The following is a 5,598-nucleotide window of genomic DNA, read 5'->3' as shown; positions in this document are numbered from 1 at the left end:
GTCTTTCTAGTTCGCATGCATATATACTCCATATATAGGTCTCTCTCGCACACTATGTATGATTCTCTAGTCCAAGCTAAATATCTTGGGTGCACTCATCGTACGCACACAAATCCTTGGCTCGTTGCCCGTAACTCTCTCACGCACCACTCTGTCGTCTTGGAGCTCTTCCCTCTCTCTCTCTCAAACTCTCCATCTCCCTGGGTCACACATACACATGCATATCTCACTCGCACTCGATAGACCCATCTAAAACTCTATCTCTCTCCCTCGTTCTCTCTCCATCTCACACGCACACACAAAATCTCATGCCTAGCCAAGTATGATGGTCTCTTACTCAATTGTAGGCACACGCAGTCCCCCCTATATGTAAATGACTAGCTAATCTTAGTCTCCATCACAAACATGTCCATGGTCTATCTCAATTTCTCTCAGGGCATATTTCTATCACACACACGCACCTCCCTCGATCTCCTACCCATATAGTCCCCTCACGATCTCGAGGGGATCTCTCTATCACAAACACACCCTCTCTCCCTCCCCATGCGTCCATGTTCTCCATGCGTCCCTCTCGACCTTTGTTTCTTGTTGGCCAGACCTCTATTGCACATGTGCTATAGGGGTGTCTCTCCCCGTTACAAACAATCACGCACTAGCTATCTTCGTGTATCTCCTCACCTCGCTTTTCTATCTCGGAGATGCATGCGTGATATGTTTGCATAAGAAACGAAAACACACACTCTCTCTAATTTATCGTTCGTTGTCCCTTTCTCTTTCACACACATACTCTTTTTGCACACTCACTCATTCTCCTCCACACGCACTTGATCTCTCTTGATTTAGGCACTCTCTTCGGCCCATAGCATATAGATTTATTGAAAAGTCAAACATCACAAAGTTTGACCATGTACGTGGAGAAAAACATTTACATCTAGAACAGCGAACATATACCATTAGATTCATCATGAGATGTGGTTTTGTATGATGTATCTTTGGTATTGTAGAATGTAGATATAAATAACATTTGTGTAAATCTGGTCAAAGTTTCCAAAGTTCGACTTCTAATTTTTTTTACATCCACTGCATTATCGAGCGGATGGAATATCTCTTTCCCCCTCTCAGCTATCTGACGCACCACTTAGCCTTATCAGGGCTCCTCTATCTCTCTCAAACTTTATATCTCCCTGGTTCACACATACACATGTCTCGCTCGTGCTACATAGACCCATCAAACACTATCCGACCTTGTTCTCTCTCTATGGACACGCACCCCCCTAAGTACCATAATCCCTCGCTCCGTCACAGGCGCACACACTCCCCCCTAAGTATGATTATCTCTCACTAGCCATCAGGAACACACGTATTGTCTGCTTCCATCCATACGTCTATCTCGATATCTCTCGGGGTATCTTCTATCACGCACACACCTTGTCACTCGATCTCCCACCCATGTAGTCCCATCACAATCTCCAGGGGATCTCTCTATGACAAACATACACTCTCTCCTCCCCATGTCTGCATTTTATCCGTATGTCTCTCTCGACCTCTCTCCCTTGTTTGTCAGACCCCTCTTGGCCACGTGCTAGGGGTCTTTCTCTCCTGGTTGAAAAGAACCACACACTATCTCCTCACCTTGCTTCCGCTGTCAAAGATGCATGTGTGATATGTTTGCATAAGACACACACACTTTTTCTCTACTTTTATCATGTGTTGTCCATGTCTCTTTCACACACGCACACACACTTTTTTCAGTCACTCTTTCTATTTCACACACACACTCTCTCTAGTTAGGTACTCTCTCACATCCATAATCATATGGATGTTTTGAAAAGTCAAACCTCAAAAAAGTTAGACCAGGTATATGTGGAGAAAAACATTTACATATGGAACGATCATTAGCTTCATCACAACATCTACTTACTTCATACTATCATTTATCTTTAGTATTGTAGATATAAGTAATTTCTTTATAAACTTGGTCAAAGTTTCAAAATTTGACTTTAAAAGAAATGTTGGCACTACATTATCGAACGGAGGGAGTAGCTCTCTCTCTCTCTCTCTCTGCTATCACTCACGGGCCTCCCCTCTCACTCGAACTCTCTATACCGACGGATTATACGCTCACTGTGTCAGCGTATAGCTCCGTATATTGTTTAGTTGACCAGTTGACTAGTCCACATGCTGCCTTGTCAGCTCGTGTTCTCTATCTTCGTGTGTTGGCCCATGTGGCAGTGGGCGAAAATAAGTAAACTAGAGGCCCATCTGACACGCGGTGAAGTAAACAAAGTTGAATCCACTCGGGGTAGCACCCCGCATGCTAGTGAATTGAGGGCGCATTGAGGACACACTTCTTCCGCGTGGAGGACGCACTCGTGCACAATTCACCACTGCACGGCGGCATGCACAGAAGGACACACTCGCGCACACCCAGCAGGCCAGCACACAACACACACCAGCACATGTGTACACCGGCGTCGCCGCCGGTTGAGATGGACGGCGAGGCTGCCAACAAGTGGAGGTGGCTCGAGCCAAAACCGCATCCGGCGAGCTTGGACTTCATCAGCAGCCTCCCCGACGACATGCTGCTCATCATCATCGGCCTCCTCCCCTCCAAATCTGCCATGCGGACCGCCCTGCTCTCCCGGCGGTGGTGCCCCCTCTGGCACCGCGTCCCCCTCATCCTCATCGTCGACAGCTGCCTCAGCGACGGGGATTGCAAACGCATGGCCGTAGTCTCCAAGATCCTTTCATCGCACCCTGGGCCAGCCAGACGCCTTGACATCCGCATGTTCAGTACCAACTGCAAGGTCCAATCCATGTTCGACCACTGGTTCTAATCCCTCGCCCTAGATCAGCTTGAGGAGCTCAGCTTTGAAGCTGGACGATGTCGCTCTCTGCCGCCGTCCGCGCTCCGCCTCACGCCAACGCTGCGCCGCGCCAGCTTCACCTCTTGCTATCTTCCCCAGATTAATGCCGTGCCCGCCCTTCTTCTCCCTCAACTAAAGCAGCTCGACCTCTTCGACATTGGCATCTCAAAGCAGGCTATGGAGCACCTGCTCCGCAGCTATACTGCGCTCGAGTACCTTCATCTTCAGCAGATCCACGGGTTCATTAGCCTCCACATTGCCTCGACGAATCTCCGATGGATTTATGTGTCTTGCTGGCCCCGCAACAAGACATCAATTGGGAAGAGATCACTCCAGCTATTCCATGTTATGGTCATTGAGAATGCGCCTTTCCTCAAGACATCAATTTTGGGTCATTGACGCGCCAAAATTGACAGCGTTGGTGTACTCATCTGCCAAATTCTCCGAACTCTTTATTGGATCCATAATCGTTTAGGTACAGAATGCATCTTCTTCTCCGTCTTCTTGAAATTCACATTTTAAAATTTCTTCTTGATGTATTTACGACTATCTTCCATAAAATGATTCCCACAAGCTTGACCTAGTCCATGCGCACAGTGAAGATCTTGGCAATAAAATCTATCGGCCCCAATCTGGGTCAACTTGTTGGATTCCTTACATGCTTTCCGTGCACGGAGAAGCTACTCATCGAGGTGAAACTTCTTTCCTATTAGTAAATGGTCATCACAACGTAGCTCAATTTTTTTTCGTAATTTTCCCAAATTATGATGACAAGTGTAGTGTTCAAAACTGCATCTACGCACTGCACCGAAACAAATGTTTTTAGTATTTTTTCTCACGTGATCACCTGCATCGTTTTTTTGTTGTACTAATATAGTAGCCTAGGCTAGTCATAGTGGAAAGTAACTTAGACTAGTAACTCTATGATTACCCTAAGAGCAAGTACTACCTCCTCTTCCTATTTTGTAGTATCAAAATTAGACCATAGATTTAACTAACAAAATGTTAATACATGTCACTAAAAATTATATCGTTGGATTCGTATTTGAACATAATTTCAAATGGTATAATTTTTGGTGACATGCATCGGCATTTACTTAGGTAAATCTATGGTCAAAATTTTACACTAAATACGAGGTAGTACAAAAGTGGGCTATAACGGCCCTCCACTATGTAGGCCAAAACACGTGCCAAATTCACTTGTGATGCATTTGGCATCGATGCCCCTCCATTGCTCACCTGGTGCCCCAATATGGATCACCTACTTTGCTCCGGTGCCAAATTAACTCACACAATGAAAAAACACTTGCGTGGCAGAGAGAGAGGACTGAGGCAATAAAAACACTTGTTTGGGAGAGTGAGAGGCTAGTGTAGTTGGTTTGATTGATTTGTTTATACATGTGGGTCTATGTGCATAGCGGTGCCAACTCTCTAACATTGCGAGAGCGGTGGCAAAATATTTTGATTTGACATCGATGCGTATTATGTGGCAAACTTTTGAGAAATATGGCATCGACCACATAGTGGAAGGCAACAAATGCCCAAGCTCTTCACATGCTTCTAGGTAAATGAGAGGAAAGAGAAAGAGAGTGAAAAAATATCACTAGCCTGCCAACACTATCGTATGAGCGAATGATATTGATACCTCTTGATGACACGGCAATCTTATACAGCCAGCTGCTCTAATATGTTCTCTTCTTTTGCAGATATAAAAAGACCCGAAAGTGAAAAATGTGCTGCACTATAACAATCTCATCGAATGCCTTGATCTCCATCTTACAGAAATTGATTTGATCGACTACCGAGGCAGCACATCTGAGAGTAAATTGGCCAGGTTCTTTGTTCTGGAGGTAGGTGTGCTCAAGGTAATGAGGTTTGACGTTCTCTAGCGCAACAATGAATGGCGTGCTGATCACCGCAAACGTCTAAGCCTAAATGACAAAGTCTCCGTAGAAGCTGAATTTGTTTTTGAAACATGAAGTGGCCAGAGACTTGAAAATTTATTTGCCCATTAGTGACTTGTCAGGGTGGTGGATTTTAGTTTGTATGATAATGCTGCATCCACCTAAAGTAATGAAAGTTCTTACGTCCTAGTAATTCCCTCTTCGTAGGCGCAGCATTACTCCTAACATTTGTAATATCAGTTTGAAACTAGTAATATTGTCGTGTCCTATTCCCGCGTCTTGAAAATCCTGCAAATCGAAGAGGTCCTGAGTTGGTGATGATGTTGTGTCTGCCATCTTTCACCAATAGCCGTCGAATCTAGATATGGCGCATACAAACCAAACTTCTATAGTTTTGCAAAAAGATGCCTGCACTTGTTCCCTATTTACAAAAAACTCCTTGTCTCTCACAATCAGCCTTATCTCCTCCCCACCACATCTAGAAGGCCATGGAAAAATCTGGCGCGATGGCCGCTGCCGGCGCCGTCCACCCCCAATCTTGGTGTTTCGTGCAATTCACGTGCATCTACGCACGGGAAATTATGTCGAACATGGCTAGTTGTTAGCAGGCTAGCTCTACAGCCATGATGATAGTGACTGCAGACGGTGAGGCTAACTATGCTATGCCGAACACGGCGCCTATACTCAGGTGTCATCTCCGGCACAGGGTCTTGTCACTTCACTAAGTATGATCTCTACTTGTGCATCCAAAATCCTTTAAACCAGTTTTGCCAAATGAGTCCACTATATCTACCTATTCTTTTGCCATTCTAAGCAAATTTGCATGT

This window comes from Triticum aestivum, chromosome 5D (genome assembly GCF_018294505.1).
Source record: "Triticum aestivum cultivar Chinese Spring chromosome 5D, IWGSC CS RefSeq v2.1, whole genome shotgun sequence".
Lineage (NCBI taxonomy): Eukaryota > Viridiplantae > Streptophyta > Magnoliopsida > Poales > Poaceae > Triticum > Triticum aestivum.
Note: the sequence above shows the minus strand (reverse complement) of the source record.